This window comes from Chiloscyllium punctatum, chromosome 41 (genome assembly GCF_047496795.1).
Source record: "Chiloscyllium punctatum isolate Juve2018m chromosome 41, sChiPun1.3, whole genome shotgun sequence".
In the NCBI taxonomy this organism is placed as follows: domain Eukaryota; kingdom Metazoa; phylum Chordata; class Chondrichthyes; order Orectolobiformes; family Hemiscylliidae; genus Chiloscyllium; species Chiloscyllium punctatum.
The window spans coordinates 15,202,945-15,218,803 of record NC_092779.1 but is presented as its reverse complement, the minus strand read 5'-3'; the positions used below and the strand labels follow the sequence as shown (position 1 = coordinate 15,218,803).

Here is a 15,859-nt window from a genome sequence, read left to right as displayed (position 1 = left end):
CACATTGGAACCAACAACATAGGAAGGAAAAAGGATGAGATTCTGAAGGGAGAATATCGAGAGTTAGGCAGGAATTTAAAAAGGATGTCCTCGAGGGTAGTAATACCTGGATTACTCCTGGTGCTGCAAGCTAGTGAGGATAGGAATAGGAGGATAGAGCAGATGAATGAGTGGCTGAGGAGCTGGTGTATGGGAGAAGGATTCACATTTGTGGATCATTGGAATCTCTTCTGAGGTAGAAGTGACCTGTTCAAGAAAGATGGAGTGCACCTGAATTGGAATGGGATAAATATACTGGCAGGGAGATTTGCTAAAGCTGCTCGGGAGGATTTAAACTAGTAAAGTGGTGGGGTGGGACCCAGGGAAATAGTGAGGAAAGAGATCAATCTGAGACTGGTACAGTTAGGAAAGGGAGCAGGTCAAACAGTCAGGGCATGAAGGAACAAAGTAGAAAACAAGGTAGGACTGACAATTTAAACTGCATTTATTTTGATGCAAGAGACCTAACAGGGAAGGCAGATAAACTCAGGGCATGGTTAGGAACATAGGACTGGGTTATCATAGCAATTACAGAAGCGTGGCTCAAGGATGGGCAGGACTGGCAGCCTAATGTTCCAGGATGAAATTGCTCTAGGAAGGATAGAAAGGGAGGCAAGAGAGCAGGGGGAGTGGTGTTTTGATAAGGAACAGCATGTATTTAGGGAGGATATTCCTGGAAATACATCCAGGGAAATTATTTGGGTGGAACTGAGAAATAAGAAAGGGATGATCACCTTATTGGGATTGTAATATAGACCCCCTAATAGTCAGAGGGAAATTGAGAAATAGACTTGTAAGGAGATCTCAGTTATCTGTAAGAATAACAGGGTGGTTATGGTAGGGGATTTTAACTTTCCAACTGTAGACTGAGACTGCCATAGTGTTAAGGCTTTAGATAGAGGGGAATTTGTTAAGTACATACAAGAACATTTTCTGATTCAGTATGTGGATATACCTACTACAGAAGGTGCAAAACTTCACCTACTCGTGAGAAATAAGGCAGGTCAGGTGACATGGTAGATATAGAATGCAAAGAAATAGATGGTGACATCATTAAAAATGACCATATTACAGAGGAGGAGATGCTGGATGTCTTGAAACAGTGGATAAATCCCCAGGACCTGACCAGGTGTACCCTGGAAACATATGGGAAGCTAGGGAAGTGATTGCTGGGTCTCTTGCTGAGATATTTGTATCATCGATAGACACAGGTGAGGTGCCAGAAGACTGGAGGCTGGCTAACGTGGTGCCATTATTTAAGAAAGGTGGTAAGGACAAGCCAGGGAACTATAGACTGGTGAGCCTGACATCGGTGGTGGGCAAGTTGTTGGAGGGAATCCTAAGGGACAGGATTAATAGGTATTTGGGAAGGCCAGGACTGATTAGGGATAGTCAACATGGCTTTTTGTGTGGGAAATCATGTCTTACAAACTTGATTGAGTTTTTGAAGAACTACCGAAGAGGATTGATAAGGGTAGAGCAGTGGACGTGATCTATATGCACTTGAGTAAAGCGTTTGACAAAGTTCGTCCTGGCAGACTGATTAGCAAGGTTAGATCACATGGAATACAGAGAGAACTAGCCATTTTGATACAGAACTGGCTCGAAGAGAGAAGACAGAGGATGGTGGTGGAGGGTTGTTTTTCAGACTGGAGGCCTGTGACCAGTGGAGTGCCACAAGGATCGGTGCTGGGCCCTCTACGTTTTGTCATTTACATAAATGATTTGGATGTGAACATAAGAGTTATAGTTTTTAAGTTTGCAGATGACAAGGTTAACTCAGATTACAACAGGATCTTGATCAGACGGGCCAATGGGCTGAGTAGTGGCAGATGGAATTTAATTTAGGTAAATGCAAGGTGCTGCATTTTAGGAAAGCAAATCTTAGTAGGGCATCGCAGGTAAGGTCCTAGGGAGTGTTGGTGAACAAAGAGACCTTGGAGTGCAGGTTCATAGCTCCTTGAAAGTGGAGTCGCAAGTAGATAGGATAGTGAAGAAGGGGTTTGGTATGCTTTCTTTTATTGGTCAGAGTATTGAGTACAGGAGTTAGGAGGTCATGTTGCGGCTGTACAGGACATTGGTCAGGCCACTGTTGGAATATTGCGTGCAATTCTGGTCTCCTTCCTATGGGAAGGATGTTGTGAAACTTGAAAGGGTTCAGAAAAGATTGACAAGGATGGTGCCAGGGTTGGAGGATTTGAGCTACAGGGAGAGGCTGAACAGGCTGGGGCTGTTTTCCCTGGAGCGTCAGAGGCTGAGGGGTGACCTTATAGAGGTTTACAAAATCATGAAGGGCATGGATAGGATAAATAGGCAAAGGCTTTTCCCTGGGGTGGACGAGTCCAGAACTAGGTTTCGGATGAGCGGGGAAAGATATAAAAAGATATAAAAGAGACAACTTTTTCACGCAGAGGGTGGTGCGTGTATGGAATGAGCTGCCAGAGGAAGTGGTGGAAGCTGGTACAATTACAGCATTTAAAAGGCATCTGAATGGGCATATGAGAGGAAGGGTTTGGAAGGATATGGGCCAAGTGCTGGCAAATGGAACTACATTAGGTTGAGATATCTGGTCGGCATGGAGAAGGGTCTGTTTCTGTGCTGTACATCTCTATGACTCTGTGAGGCGATGGATCTTCCAGCCCAGAACAACATTACCCACTGTCCTTTCAGACTATCTCCTGTATGTCATTCCCAGCAAAACAGAACAGACAGGAGACCCATTCTTAGATTTTCACCAATGTTTGGTGTCTGACCATTTGGGTTTTGTTCCAACCATAGTGAAAATCGGTTATCAATATTCAATTTCTGTGATAATACCTGACACATTCATGGACACAAACTGGTTTTTAACGGGACACGGGTGGCCCAAGCTGCCAGCTGTGATAACCAGACAAGCCCAGGAAGCCCTCAAAGCTGCCTCAGAATTTCTATATTATTCAAGAAACACTGATGTTCAGTGAGGTGACAGTAAATTTGCACCTCTTGTTTGATGCATGAATAATTTATTGTCATATGTATCTTGGAGATACAGTGAAAAGTGTTTTGTCACCACAATTCAGCTCCATTTTGAAGTACAATGAGGATAAAAATAAATTACTTAAGTCAGAGTCTTTTTCTGTTTAAATTGCATCTCAAGCATGGCTTCAGGGTGGTCTCTGCAAGGTGTTCCAGTCCTCAGGGAATTCTACTCTGGGAACAGCAATGATCATGCTGATATCCCAGAAAACTCCGACTCTGCTGCCGCCGCCTCCTTGCCGACACCGCCAAGAATCCAGGTTCTGGGCCTAACACCACCAGGAGTCCCTGCTTGGGGCCTAGCACCACCAGGAGCCCAGGCTCCATGCCTAACACCACCAGGAGTCCCCGTTCCAGGCCTAACACCACCAGGAGTCCCTGTTCCAGGCCAGCCACCACCAGGAGCCCAGGCTCCAAGCCTAACACTACCAGGAGCCCAGGCTCCGAGCCTAACACCACCAGGAGTCCCTGTTCCAGGCCTGCCACCACCAGAAGCCCAGGCTTCAAACCTAACACCACCAGGAATCCCCGCTAGGGCCAAACACCACCAGGAGTCCCTGCTTGGGGCCTAGCACCACCAGGAGCCCAGGCTCCATGCCTAACACCACCAGGAGTCCCTGTTCCAGGCCAGCCACCACCTGGAGCCCAGGCTCCAAGCCTAACACTACCAGGAGCCCAGGCTCCGAGCCTAACACTACCAGGAGTCCCTGTTCCAGGCCAGCCACCACCTGGAGCCCAGGCTCCAAGCCTAACACTACCAGGAGCCCAGGCTCCGAGCCTAACACCACCAGGAGTCCCTGTTCCAGGCCTGCCACCATCAGGAACACAGGCTCCGAGCCTAACACCACCAGGAGTCCCTGTTCCAGGCCAGCCACAACCAGGAACCCAGGCTCCAAGCCTAACACCACAATGATTCCCTGTTCCAGGCCTACCACCACCAGGAGCCCAGGCTTCAAGCCTAACACCACCAGGAATACCCGCTCAGGGCCTAACACCACCAGGAGCCTAGGCTCCGAGCCTAACACCACCAGGAGCCCAGGCTCTGAGCCTAAAACCACCAGGAGTCCCTGTTCCAGGTCTGTCACCACCAGGAGCCCAGGCTTCAAGCCTAACACCACCAAGAATACCCGCTCAGGGCCTAACACCACCAGGAGCCCAGGCTCTGAGCCTAACACCACCAGGAGTCCCTATTCCAGACCAGCCACCACCAGGAACCCAGGCTCCAAGCCTAACACCACCAGGAGCCCAGGCTCTGAGCCTAACACCACAAGGATTACCTGTTCCAGACCTACCATCACCAAGAGCCCAGGCTCCGAGCCTAACACCACCAAAAGTCCCCATTTCTGGTCAAACACTACCAGGGGTCCTGTCCACACTGCTGATGCTGCAGCCACACTGCCCCACTGACACGCCTCTGGCATTGAAGATGAACAGATAAGAAAAAAGACGAAAAGCACATAGAGTAAATGCCACCGCTGGCCTGGAGTGGACAGGCTCCAAAGAGGCTGAACATCACCTACCATGCTGGCTGCACACTTGCCTGATAGTAATGAGAGGTTTCCAACAACCATGTTGCTTGAAATGAAGTGATGTTATAGGCACAAGAATCTGCAAAGGATTGGAATATCAACAGCCACTGTCGAACAAACAGAGAGAGAGAAAACACAACGTGGACTGATTACAGCAAAGATAATCTTCCCTCTGTCTCTCTCTTCCTCTCTCACTCTATCTCAATCTCTGTTGGAGAAACCATTCACCAAAAACTCAAGATATGTGAAATTCGCCATTGTTAAAGAAACAGAGCAGCAGCTAAACTGCTGGATTCAGATCGCTTTTGTTTTCAAAACCCAAAAATATCTGTGGCTGTATTTGCCTTAACCTTCCAGACTGTACTAGACATCCCTTCCCATCTTTGTGTGTGTGTGTGAGAGAGAGAGAGACTGAGGCTGTAATAAAATTCCACTCTCTTTATTTGTGTGTGTGTGTGTAAGAGAGAGTGATCTGGTTAACCCAGATTAATTGTAGTGTCATAGCCACATGCTTAAAAAAAATGTATAATCTGTTGTGGCCGACAAAGAGGGGGAGTGTTGATCCTCCTCACCTGGTCTTAGCAGTCTCTACAAACTGGTAAAAACAATGACTGCAGACGCTGGAAACCAGATTCTGGATTAGTGGTGCTGGAAGAGCACAGCAGTTCAGGCAGCATCCAAGGAGCTTCGAAATCGACGTTTCGGGCAAAAGCCCTTCATCAGTTTACCCACAACTTTTGTTCCCTTTTCCTGAGCCTGCCCTAGCTTTTATCCTCACCCCAGAGACATGGCTGAGATCACTGAGACATCTAGTTTGGAATTGCAGACTTGCATTTGAAAAGCTGTACTCTTCCCTAGCATTGCATATTACAATATGGGCGTGGCATGCCACCCAATAATAGCATACGTATGTTGTTTTGGCATCATTGAATCAGCCCTTGCCCATCACAAGATTCTAATTTCGACTTGTACAAGCATCATTCAAAACATTTACACGATTTATGATTGTGTAAGCTCGCATTTGGGGTCACTCTATTAAATATTTACTTTGCTCTGTTTCTCTTTCAATTCATTCACAGGATATGGGCCAGCATTTATTGCCCGTCCCTGGTTGCCCCTTGAGAAGGTGGGGGTGAGCTGCCTTCTTGAACCATTGCAGTCTGCATGCTGTGGGTTGACCCACAACGCTGTTAGTGAGGGAATTCCAGGATTTTGACCCAGTGTAAGTGAATGACTGGCAATGTATTTCCACGTCACGACGGTGAGTGGTTGGAGGTGGTGGTGTTCCCATGTATCTGCTGCCCTTGTCCCTCGGGCTGTAGCTATGTTACTCGATCACGTCATCCTCCGCCATTTCTGCCACCAACAAAAGGGACCCCACCACCAGAGATATATTTCCCTCCCCACCCCTACCTGCGTTTCATAAAGACCATTCCCTCTATGACTTTCTTGTCAGGTCCATGCCCCCCACCAACCCACCCTCCCCTCCCGACACCTTCCCCTGCCACTGCAGGAATTGCAAAACCTGCGCCCCACACCTTCCCCTTCGTCTCCATCCAAGGCCCCAAAGGAGCCTTCCACATCCATCAAAGTTTCACCTGCACGTCCACACATGTCATTTACTGTATCCGTTGCTCCCGATGTGGTCTCCTCTACACTGGGGAGGTAGGACACCTACTTGCAGCGTGCTTCAGAGAACATCTCCGGGACACTCACACCCAGCAACCCCACTGTCCCGTGGCCAAACACTTCAACTCCCTCTCCCAGTCCCCAAAGGACACGCAGGGTCTGGGCCTCCTCCATCGCCACTCTCTTATCACCCGACACTTGGAGAAAGATCGTCTCATCTTCCTCCTTGGGACTGAGCTGCCAGAGGATGTGGTGGAGGCTGGTACAATTGCAACATTTAAGAGGCATTTGGATGGGTATATGATTATGAAGGGTTTGGAGGGATATGGGCTGGGTGCTGGAAGATGGAACTAGATTGGGTTGGGATATCTGATCAGGTTGGACCGAAGGGTCTGTTTCCATGCTGTACATCTCTATGACTCTATGACTCTATGACCATCCAACCTCATGGCATCAATGAGGATTTCACCAGTTTCCTCATATTCCCTCCCTCCACCGTACCCCAGTTCCAACCTTCCAGCTCAGCACTGCCCTCATGACCTGCCCCACCTGTCCATCTTCCTTCCCACCTATCTGTTCCACCCTCCCCTCTGACCTTTCACCTTTGACCCACATCCATCCACCTATTGCACTCTCAGCCACCTTCCCCTCCAGACCCACCTCCCTCCCATTTATCCCTCCACCCCTGAGGCTCACAAGCCTCATTCCTGATGAAGGGCTTTTGCTCAAAATATCGATTCTCTTGATCCCTGGATGCTGCCTGACCTGCTGTGCTTTTCCAGCACTACACTCTCGACCATGTTACCAGATGTCCAGTTATACATAGTCTGCATTAGCAAACCTATTATAGGCTCTATATCAAAACTCTGTATGTAGCAATGCAGCACACTGACGTCAAAAACATTGTGATGTAGGACACAGGTTGCACACCCAATCCCCCAGGCAATAAACTCATCAGCTCAGAGATCCAATCAGTGTAATTTGTCTGAAGGAACTAGGTCTATTCTCTGGCAGGGCAAAGGGGAGGTGATGGTATGCTGGTAATGTCACTCAACTAGTAACACCAAGCCCCAGGATAAGGTTCAGAGTTCAAATTCCTCCGTGGCATTTAAACTTAGCCTAATACGGATTCAAAGTCAAAATGTGTGGCGCTGGAAACGCACAGGCGGTCAGGCAGCATCTGAGCAGCAGGAGAGTCGACGTTTTGGGCATAAGCCCTTCATCAGGAATGTGGCTTGTGAGCCAAGGGGGTGGAGAGATAACTGGGAGGGGCACTTTTTGACTCTGATCTCCAGCATCTGCATTACTTTGTCCGAATATTAATCAAGGTTGGTTGTCGTAAAGACCCATCTGGTTCACTCTTGTCCTTTAAGGAATAAAATCCGCCTGGTTTACCTGGTCTGGCTGACATGTGACTCCAGACCCACCAGCAATGTGGTTGATTCTTAATTGCCCTCTGGGCAATTAGGGATGGGCAATAAATACTGACCTGGCCAGTGACGTTCACAATGGTCACACAGCCAGTGCGAGAATCACATAAACCTTGAGAAAAGGCTTCTTCAGAGCATCAGGGAATAGATCAGAAACAGTGACACATTGTTGTGGTCTCGTGTTGCTAAGGAGGACATTGTGCTTGTTAGAACAAAAGTCACTGATTGCAGTGAATGAGGAAGTGAAATTCTATTTTTATGACATGGCAGTCAAGATTTTTTTACTGCACGTTTGGAGACTGCATTTGATGACGCTGTCCGTTCACCATTAGGCCAACTGGTTTATGTCAGTTCAATCAGTTAAATTCCATTTTTATTACGTGTGATTAGAGGATTTCCAACACTCTTTTATTGGTATTTAGGGGATCGTATTCTGTGACAATTTACATTCCCTCAGACTGCAAATGAGAAATCTCGCCTGTTAAATGCACTCAAACAGTTGATGGGTTTGGCTTGTTGTGGTCAGATCTCATTAACCATACCATAACTCACATTGTAATGGAGGTCATCTCAGGGGTTGAGGGACTGCCAACATACCTCACTGTAAACCTTTCTCAATGATTAAAAGCAAGCCCAGTTGCTTTGCAGCATTTATGCCTCTTGGTGTCATGATGGGTGGAACATCTGGAAAATTTATTCTCCGTCCCTCGAAACAATGGCCATGACTTATGTCACTTGGTGGAGAAAGTGAGGACTGCAAATGCTGGAGATCAGAGCTGAAAATGCGTTGCTGGAAAAGCACAGCAGGTCAGGCAGCATCCAAGGAGCAGGAGAATCGACGTTTCGGGCATGAGCCCTTCTTCAGGAATGAGGAAAGTGTGTCCAGCAGGCTAAGCTAAAAGGTAGGGAGGAGGGACTTGGCATTGGAAATGCGATAGGTGGAAGGAGGTCAAGGTGAGGGTGATAGGCTGGATTGGGGGAGCGGAGAGGTCAGGAAGAAGATTGCAGGTCAAAAAGGCGGTGCTGAGTTCGAGGGATTTGACTGAGACAAGTTGGGGGGAGGGGAAATGAGGAAACTGGAGAAATCTGAATTCATCCCTTGTGGTTGGAGGGTTCCTAGGCGGAAGATGAGGTGCTCTTCCTCTAACCGTCGTGTTGCTATGGTCTGGCTATGGAGGGGTCCAAGGACCTGCATGTGCTTGGTGGAGTGGGAGGGGGAGTTGAAGTGTTGAGCCACAGGGTGGTTGGGTTGGTTGGTTCGGGTGTCCCAGAGGTGTTCTCTGAAACGTTCCGCAAGTATGCGGCCTGTCTCCCCAACATAGAGGAGGCCACATCGGGTACAGCGGATGCAATAAATGATGTGAGTGAAGGTGCAGGTGAATTTGGAACAACTTCATCAACTTCTTCTCCTGTTGTCAAGCGTTTCTTTATCTGACCTGTCGGGTCACTCTGCTCCCCTAGTCCACTCTGAAGTTTGCTATTCAATACGTGCAACCCCTCCTTATTCTGCCTCCCAAATACATGAATTAACATTCATAAACATGCAGTCTATTTAACCTGAGATCTATTTTCCCAATCTATTAATTACATTCTCTTAATTTCACAGTGAAGTGTATCCTTTTATTTAAAATATTATGCATCCTATTCCCACAAAAAGCCCATTTTCTCACATGGGATTTAGCCACTGGTGCCAATAGCTGTATTTGTAGCCCATTCCTAGTTGCCTTTGAATTGACAATTTGGGATTATGTTCAGCATAGACTGGTTGCACCAAAGGGCCTGTTTCCATGCTGTATGATTCTATGACTCTCTGACTAGGCCATTTCAGAGTGAGGGTAAATGTTGCCCATGTTGCTATAGGACTGGAGTCACATGTTGGCCAGACTGAATAACGGCAGCAGATTTCTGGCCCTGAAGATTAATGTTTAATTCTAGATTTGAATAATCGATTGTAATTTCCACTAACAGTTGTGGTGGAATTTGAACATGTCCCCAAGGTGCTGGTCTGGGTTTATGGCCCGCTAGTCCAGATAGATCACCACCTCCCTCACAACTCATTACATTTTGGGACAATAGCCAATAAGAACAAGAGAACTCGGAGCAGCAGTAGGCCATTCAGCCCCTCGAGCCTGCTCTGCCATCAGGAAAGATTTACAAGGATGTTGCCAGGGTTGGAGGATTTTAGCTGTAGGGAGAGGCTGAACAGGCTGGGGCTGTTTTCCCTGGAACGTCGGAGGCTGTGGGGTGACCTTGTAGAGGTTTACAAAATTATGAGGGGCATGGATAGGGTAAATAGGCAAAGTCTTTTCCCTGGGATCAGGGAGTCCAGAACTAGAGGGCATAGTTTTAGGGTGAGAGGGGAGAGATATAAAAGAGACCTAAGGGGTAACTTTTTCACACAGAGGGTGGTACGTGTATGGAATGAGCTGCCAAAGGAAGTGGTGGAGGATGATACAATTTCAACATTTAAGAGGCGTTTGGATGGGTATATGAATAGGAAGGGTTTGGAGGGATATGGGCCAGGTGCTGGCAGGTGGGACTAGATTGGGTTGGGATATCTGGTCAGCATGGACGGGTTGGACCGAAGGGTCTGTTTCCATGTTGTACATCTCTATGACTCTATGACTCTAAAGCAATTGTGGTCAGAAACAAAAAAACTGCAGTTGCTGGAATCCAATGTAGACAGGCAGGAGGCTGGAAGAACACAGCAAGCCAGGGAGCATCAGGAGATGCAGAAGTCAACGTTTCGGGTGTAACTAGTGGCTCATCTCATCTCAGCTTCAACTCCACTTTCCTGCCCAAGCTCTTCATAATCCTTCAATCCATTACTACTTAAAAATCTGTTTAACCCCTTCTTAAATTTATTCAATGTCCCAACATCCAATGTACCCGGAGCTAGTGAAATCCACAGATTCACGACCCTTTAAGAGAAGTACTGAAAGTAAGGAATACAATTGTTTACACCGTCTATTGCAAACAATACTGTCCAAATTCACAACCACCTGATGAAGGAGCAGCGCTCCGAAAGCTAGTGCTTCCAAATCAACCTATTGGACTAGAACCAGGTGTTTAACTTTGTACATCCCAGTCCAACACTGGCATCTCCAAATCATTTCCAACTTTCTGTTCTTGCTTCGCTCAAACCTGTGTCTACACTTTCTTGATAAGCCTCCAACCAACAGCTAATAAAATGCCTTTTGAAAATCAGTAGATGCACAATGGTCCAGTTTGTTGCTGTACTAACAGTAGCAAGGCTGTCAGCCCTTATGCTGAAGACAAAGTAATACTGACAGTAACGTCTGGTGTCCACACATGTGCAGTTAAGCACAGAAACCTGAGCATTGCTGTTAATGATCATGCCAAATCTTCACAGGCTGCCTTGTAACCATCTTCACTAACAGGATCTGGACTGTTCCCACTGCAATTAAAGTTAGGGCTGTTACCCACTTGTCTCACATCAAAGCCACAGCAGATGGGTGAGATATTAAACGAGTATTTCACGTCAGCATTTACTACGGAGAAGGACATGAAAGCGAGAGAACCTGCGAAAATAAATCATGATACCTTAAAAAGTGTCCATTTACAGAAGAGGAGGTGCTGGACATCTTGAAGCGTATAAAGCTGGATAAATCCCCGGGGCCTGATTGGGTGTATGCCAGACCTTTGTGGGAAGCCAGGGGAGTGATTGCTGGGTCCTGACCAAGTAACAACAGGTGTAACAGCTGTGCTGCCACTCCAGCCTGTTCTCCCTTAGGGCTTGTGACAATCTTTAAGCCTTGAAATGGGGTCACAAAGGGAAAAGGTTTGGGAACTCCTGTTCTGGGCAGAACTGTAAATCAACTGAGAAAGAGTGGTGACCTCCCACTGTGTTGGGTAATGTAAGGTAACGCCATTTTTAAACATAATTGTGGGTAGTTAGTCCCGTTGTGACACTGGGAAACTGAAAGCTGCCTGGAGCACCTGCAAACTCTGTTGGATTCAGGCTTGTTGTGGGTGGGGGTGTGGGGGGGGGGGGGGGTCTATAAAGTTGGATGGGAGAGTTGGGGAGTAGGGGGAGAGAGTTTGGTTCTTTGACAATCACATTCTCTCGTGGTGGATTTGCTCAAGGTGATTTTGTGCTGATTGTCAAGTCAGTACAGAGTAACTCGTCTGTGTGCCTTATGTGCATCAGCCATCATCTAATCCCTGCTCACTGTGGCTCACATTCAGCAGACAGGAGTGAAGTATTTTTCCATGTGTGTTGCCTTATGGCATCAAGGGGCTTTACAGCAATAAAAGGCACATTCACTCTGCTTTAACAGCCTCTGCATCTGTCAGATCATCTTGGCATTTCTCTCGGTCTTGTGGTAGCTACCCATGACATAACCTGATAACGATATACTATATTAATAGCTCCATTCGAGCAGAATGGAATTACTTCATGATTTATTTATTGCTGCTGGCTGCAGATAAGATAGAACATTGCTGGCCAGGACCTTAACTGGGGACCTTGTTCAGCCTGCACTGGTATTCTGCAGTAAGGTCTCGATTAGACCAGCTGCATGGACTCCACTGTCAGCCTGACAAAGGGGCTATCTTTATTTGTTGAAACCCACTGGAGACACAAAGACAGCAGGCACGGACACAGCACTTCGATTCATACGCTTTTGGTTCTAACTTGTGTTTCGAAACACGTTCGTTTTCGCGTACCGAGCTGTCGAAACACAAAGCAAGCCCATGGTGGTTTTCCAATTCCACTTCTTGCTTTTATTTGTTACCCTCCCCACACATCAGCAGCAGTGATTGGACCAGCTCCAGGTCAAACAGGGGAGAAAAAGTAGTCCTTTCAGCTTCATACAGGAGCTCAGGGATCGGGGTGCAGGGGTGTGGGGTGAAATGGAAGTGTTGTATTGGGGCTTAGGTGCCAGCCTGGTACTAAGATAGTTACATGCCATTACAACAGGTGATGTTCCAGTATGAAAGCTACCTTGCCATTACTCTCTCACGCTGTGTAAAGGAGTCAGTGTAATCAGTAACATACATTAAACACTGAACCAAGGCTGTATGTTTGGAAGTCATAGAGTCATAGACATGTACAGCATGGAAACAGACCCTTCAGTCCAACATGTCCATGCCGACCAAATATCCTAAATTAATCTAGTTCCATTTGCCAGCACTTGGCCCATATCCCTCTAAACCCTTCCTATTCACATACCCATCCAGATGCCGTTTAAATGTTGCAATTGTATCAGTCTCCACACTTCCTCTGGCAGCTCATTCCACACACCCTCTGTGTGAAAAAGCTGTCCCTTTTACATCTTTCCCCTCTCACCCTAAACCTATGCCCTCTAGTCCCCCACCCCAAGGAAGAGGCTTTGTCTATTTATCCTATCCATCCTTCATGATTTTATAAACCTCTATGAGGTCACTCCTCAGTCTCCGACACTCCAGGGAAAACAGCCCTAACCTGTTTAGCCTCTCCCTACAGCTCAAACCCTCCAACTCTGGCAACATCCTGGTAAATCTTTTCTGAAACCCTTTCAAGTTTCACAACATCCTTCCCATAAGAAGGAGACCAGAATTGCACACAATATTCCAACAGTAGCCTAACCAGTATCCTGTACAGCCACAACATAACCTCCCAACCCCTGTACTCAATACTCTGACCAATAAAGAAAAGCATACTAAATGCCTTCTTCACAAACCTATCTACCTGAGACTCCACTTTCAGGGAACTATGAACCTGCATTCCAAGGTCTCTTTGTTCAGCAACATTCCCCAAGACCTTACCATTAAGTGCATATGTCCTGCGAAGATTTGCTTTTCCAAAATGTAGCACCTCACATTTATCTCCACCTGCCACTCCTCAGCCCATTGGCCCATCTGATGAAGATTCTGTTGTACTCTGAGGTAACCTTCTTCGCTGTCCACTATACCTCCAATTTTGGTGTCATCTGCAAACTTACTAACTATACCTCTTATGCTCACATCCAAATCATTTATATAAATGATGAAAAGTAGAGGGCCCAGCACCGATCTTTGTGGCACTCCACTGGTCACAGGCCTCCAGTCTGAAAAACAACCCTCCACCACCACCCTCTGTCTTCTAACTTTGAGCCAGTTCTGTATCCAAATGTCTAGTTCTCCCTGTATTCCATGAGATCTAACCTTGCTACCAGTCTACCATGAGGAACCTTGTCAAACGCCTTCGCCAAGTCCATATAGATCACATCTAGCACTCTGCCCTTATCCATCCTCATTGTTACTTCTTCAATCAAGTTTGTGAGACATAATTTCCTATGCGCAAAGCCATGTTGACTATCCCTAACAAGGTAAAAACAATGACTGCAGATGCTGGAAACCAGATTTTGGATTAGTGGTGGTGGAAGAGCACAGCAGTTCAGGCAGCATCCGAGGAGCAGCAAAATTGACGTTTCGGGCAAAAGCCCTTCATCTGGAATATCCCTAACAAGACCTTGCCTTTCCAAATACATGTACATCCTGTCTCTCAGGATTCCCTCTAACATCTTGCACAACACCGACGTGAGGCTCACTGGTCTATAGTTCCCTGGTTCTTCCTTACCACCCTTCTTAAACACTGCCACCATGTTAGCAAACCTCCAGTCTTCTGGCACCTCACCTGTGACTATCGATGTTACAAATATCTCAGCAAGTGGCCCTGTAATCACTTCCCTAGTTTTCCACAGAGTTTGAGGGTACACCTGATCAGGTCATAGAATCATAGAGATGTACAGCACAGAAACAGACCTTTCAGTCCAACATGTTCATGCCGACCAGATATCCCAACCCAATCTAGTCCCAACTGCCAGCACCCAGCCCAAATCCCTCCAAACCCTTCCTATTCGTATACCCATCCAGATGTCTTTTAAATGTTGCAATTATACCAGCCTCCACCACATCCTCTGGCAGCTCATTCCATACACCTACCACCCTCTGTGTGAAACAGTTGTCCCTTAGGTCTCTTTTATATCTCTCCCCTCTCACCTTAAACCTATGCCCTCTGGTTCTGCACTCCCCCACCCCAGGGAAAAGATTTTGTCTATTTACCCTATCCATACTCTTCATGACTTTATAAACCTCTATAAGGTCACCCCTCAGCCTCCGACACTTCAGGGAAAACAGTCCTAGCCTACTCAACCTCTCCGGTAGCTCAAATCCTCCAACCCTGGCAACATCCTTGTCAATCTTTTCTGAACCCTTTCCAGTTTCACAACATCTTTCCCATAAGAAGGAGACCAGAATTGCATGCAATATTCCAACAGTGGCCTAACCAATGTCCTGTACAGTTGCAACATGACCTCCCAACTCCTGTACTCAACACTCTGACCAATAAAGGAAAGCATACCAAACGCCTTCTTCACTATCCTATCCAACTGTGACTCCACTTTCAAGGAGCTATGAACCTGCACTCCAAGGTCTCTTTGTTCACCAACACTCCCTAGGACCTTACCATTGAGTGTATAAGTCGCGCTAAAATGTGCTTTCCCAAAATGCAGCACCTCACATTTATGTAAATTAAACTCCATCTGCCACTCCTCAGTCCATTGTCCTGGAGATTTATCCACTTTCACCATTTCAAGACATCCTGCGCTTCCTCCTCTGTAATATTGACATTTTTCAAGATGTCGCCCATCTATTTCTGCACATTCTATATCTTCCATGTCCTTCTCCACAGCAAACACCGATGCAAAATACCCGTTTAGTATCTGCCCCGTTTCCTGTGGCTCCACACAAAGGCCTCCTTGCTGATCTCTAGCTATTCTCTCTCTAGTTACCCTTTTGTCCTAAATGTATTTGGAAAAACCCTTTGGATTCCCCTTAACCCTATTTGCCAAAACTATCTCATGTCCCCTTTTTGACCTCCTGATTTCCCTTTTAAGTATACTCCTAATGCCTTTTTACTCTTCTAAGGATTCACTCGACACTATCCTGTCTATACCTGACATATGCTTCCTTCTTTTTAATAACCAAACCCTCAATTTCTTTAGTCATCCAGCATTCCCTATACCAACCAGCCTTCCCTTTCACCCTAACAGGAATATACTGTCTCTGGAGTCTTGTTATCTCATTTCTGAAGGCTTCCCATTTTCCAGCCCATCCCTTTCCCTGCAAAATTAGCTATCCTCCAATTTAGAACTTCAACTTTTAGATCTGGTCTATCCTTTTCCATCACTATTTTGAAACTAATAGAATTATGATTGCTGGATTTATAGTGCT

General features: G+C 46.6%; 1 long non-coding RNA gene across 2 annotated transcripts in view; it reads right to left on the bottom strand.

Annotated features, from left to right (window-relative positions):
- Positions 1-11,269, bottom strand: part of LOC140464869 (uncharacterized) — a 40,511-nt gene extending 29,242 nt beyond the window's left edge. For both annotated transcript variants that reach the window (XR_011955002.1, XR_011955001.1), the window contains exon 1: positions 11,207-11,269. This is a non-coding gene — a long non-coding RNA (uncharacterized lncRNA). The remainder of the gene's footprint in view (positions 1-11,206) is intronic.
- Between the last annotated feature and the right edge of the window lie 4,590 nt (positions 11,270-15,859).